At 39.6% G+C, this 2,520-nt stretch overlaps 1 pseudogene; it reads left to right on the top strand.

The window, feature by feature from the left end:
• The window catches only part of LOC102828864, a 2,476-nt pseudogene extending 1,884 nt beyond the window's left edge, over window positions 1–592 (top strand).
• The last annotated feature ends 1,928 nt before the right edge of the window (window positions 593–2,520 follow it).

Genomic DNA, 2,520 nt, shown 5'->3' with positions numbered 1-2,520 from the left:
GAGCTGCTGGTGCTCCTGGCTGCGCTCCTGGCCTCGGTCTCGGGTTACTTCGTCAGCATCGACATGCATGCAGAGGAGTGCTTTTTCGAGCAGGTCACCTCGGGCACCAAGATGGGCCTCATCTTCGAGGTGGCCGAGGGCGGCTTCCTGGACATCGACGTGGAGATCACAGGGCCTGGTAATAAAGGAATGTATAAAGGAGACCGAGAATCTAGTGGGAAATACACACTGGCTGCTCACATGGATGGAACATATAAGTTTTGTTTTAGCAATAGGATGTCCACCATGACTCCAAAGATAGTCATGCTCACCATTGATATTGGAGAAGCCCCAAAGGGGCAAGACATGGAAACAGAAGCTCACCAGAACAAGCTAGAAGAAATGATCAATGAGCTAGCAGTGGTGATGACTGCAGTGAAGCATGAGCAGGAGTACATGGAAGTGCGGGAGAGAATACACAGAGCCATCAATGATAACACAAACAGCAGAGTGGGTCCTTTGGTCCTTCTTTGAATCTCTTGTTCTAGTTGCCATGACATTGGGACAGATCTACTACCTGAAGAGATTTTTCAAAGTCCGGAGGGTTGTTTAAAATAGCCTTATTCTCTGATGATCCCAAACTCATAACTCACTGTTTACCAAACATCTTGGTCACAATAATGTCATTAGTCTCTGTTTTTTATTTTCTGAACTGTACATTTCACAGCTTATGTTACTTTGTGATTCATAGATATTGGGAGGGTTGGGGGGATGACACCTTTTTAGGAAAATTGACATTTGATTGGCATATGTTTTTATTTGAATTTTGCCTCCACTATACAGGCTACTTTCAGAACTCAAACACTAGAATGAAATATAGTAATGTAGTCTTTCTTAGGCCTTTTGTTTTCATCATACAAAGTGGTTTGTTCAAGACATCAGCACAAAGCTTGACTGTACTTTACTAAAATGACTGCACTTTTTGGATCTCTCATCCTGCAGTTCAAGTCAATAAAGATAAATTTTGTTGACTTCTTCAAAGAAACAGCAGTCTGATTTTTTACATTCTCTTCCCACTTGCATGGCAGAGCGCTCTGAATTTGCAGTGTGTCTCCATGTTCGGTCACTTTTACGTATTCTTTCTCTGCTTTTTGCTTTAAAGATAAGACTTGCCTAGATACACATTCTTGTCCTCCTCGTCTCCCCCTTAAACTTTTACATTGAATCTTAGGACTTAATCACCTCCATTGAAATTGAGGCCACAGCAGCTATTAACCAACCACTTTCTGGTTTCTTCCAAACCTTGTTAAAGCGGATCTCTGCAGGTCTCAGTGAACAATAGCTCCTTTTTTTTTTTTTTTCTTCTCCTGTGCTGGCATGCCCACATTTTGCAATCTTGGCGCATAGGAAGTATAAGTCACATATTTGGAAAGATCTGGATTTCTAATGCCAAAGGGTTAAATCCTCTTGGATTTCATCACGATGATATACAGCCACTATTTTATTTTTGATCAGTGGCATATTGGGCCACTGTTTAATTAGGGTACTGAACGTTAGTGTCAGTTCTTGGGTTTTTGGTTTTGTCCCTCCATTTTTGGCACATGTGAATTTTGTTTTCTAGAAAATGAAATGTGTTCTCTTGGTCTCTGATGATGGATTCAAAATTAAAGGAGCTTCTGGTTTTGATGTGGGGGGGATCCAGGACTATGTTGTGACAGATGGATATTAGTTACTTGTATTTTTTTTTTTTTTTCATCTTTGCAAGGGGAAAACTACAAGTAACGAGTTTTATATAATTAAATTTGTTACAGGTTTTCATGTTTAGGATAAACAATTTTTTCAACCTTGAGTGAAAATACTTGCAACAGCTTATTGATAGGTGATTGCATTTCACCTTCAGACAACTGTTGCATGCCAATCTTCCGTGTGTGTGTGAAAACACTTCAAAATGGAATTAACAGCTGTAAATTTTAAATTGGTTATATATCTAATATGCCCCAGGTTCAGTAAATAAACAATTATTAAAAAAAAAAGAAATGTGGAAGACAACTAACTATCTGGCCGACTGATTGGAAGAGAGCTATATTTGTGCCCATTCCTAAGAGAGGTGGCCCAACGGCAACGGAATGCAGAACTCATCAGACAATCTCTTTGATATCCCATGCAAGTAAAGTTTTGCTAAAGTTAATACAGAAAGAGCTACAATCATATATTGACAGAGAACTTCCAGAGGTTCAAGCTGGATTCAGAAGAAGCCATGGAAAGAGGGATATCATTGCTGATGTCCGATGGATCTTAACTGAAAGCAGAGAATATCAGAAAGATGTTTACCTGTGTTTTATTGACTACTTTGGCTTTCGCTTGTATGAATCATGACACGCTATGGACAACATTGCAAAGTATGAGTATTCCGGAACACTTAATTGTGCTCATGAGGAATCTGTACCTGGACCAAGAGGCAGTTGTTTGAACAGAACATGGCAACACTGAAAGGGTTAAAATTAAGAAAGTTGTGTGACAAGGTTGTATTCTTTCACCATA

The sequence above is a fragment of the Chrysochloris asiatica genome, unplaced genomic scaffold (assembly GCF_000296735.1).
Source record: "Chrysochloris asiatica unplaced genomic scaffold, ChrAsi1.0 scaffold00175, whole genome shotgun sequence".
NCBI classification, from domain to species: domain Eukaryota; kingdom Metazoa; phylum Chordata; class Mammalia; order Afrosoricida; family Chrysochloridae; genus Chrysochloris; species Chrysochloris asiatica.
The sequence above is the reverse complement of the archived record's forward strand: the minus strand, read 5'-3'. Positions and strand labels throughout refer to the sequence as shown.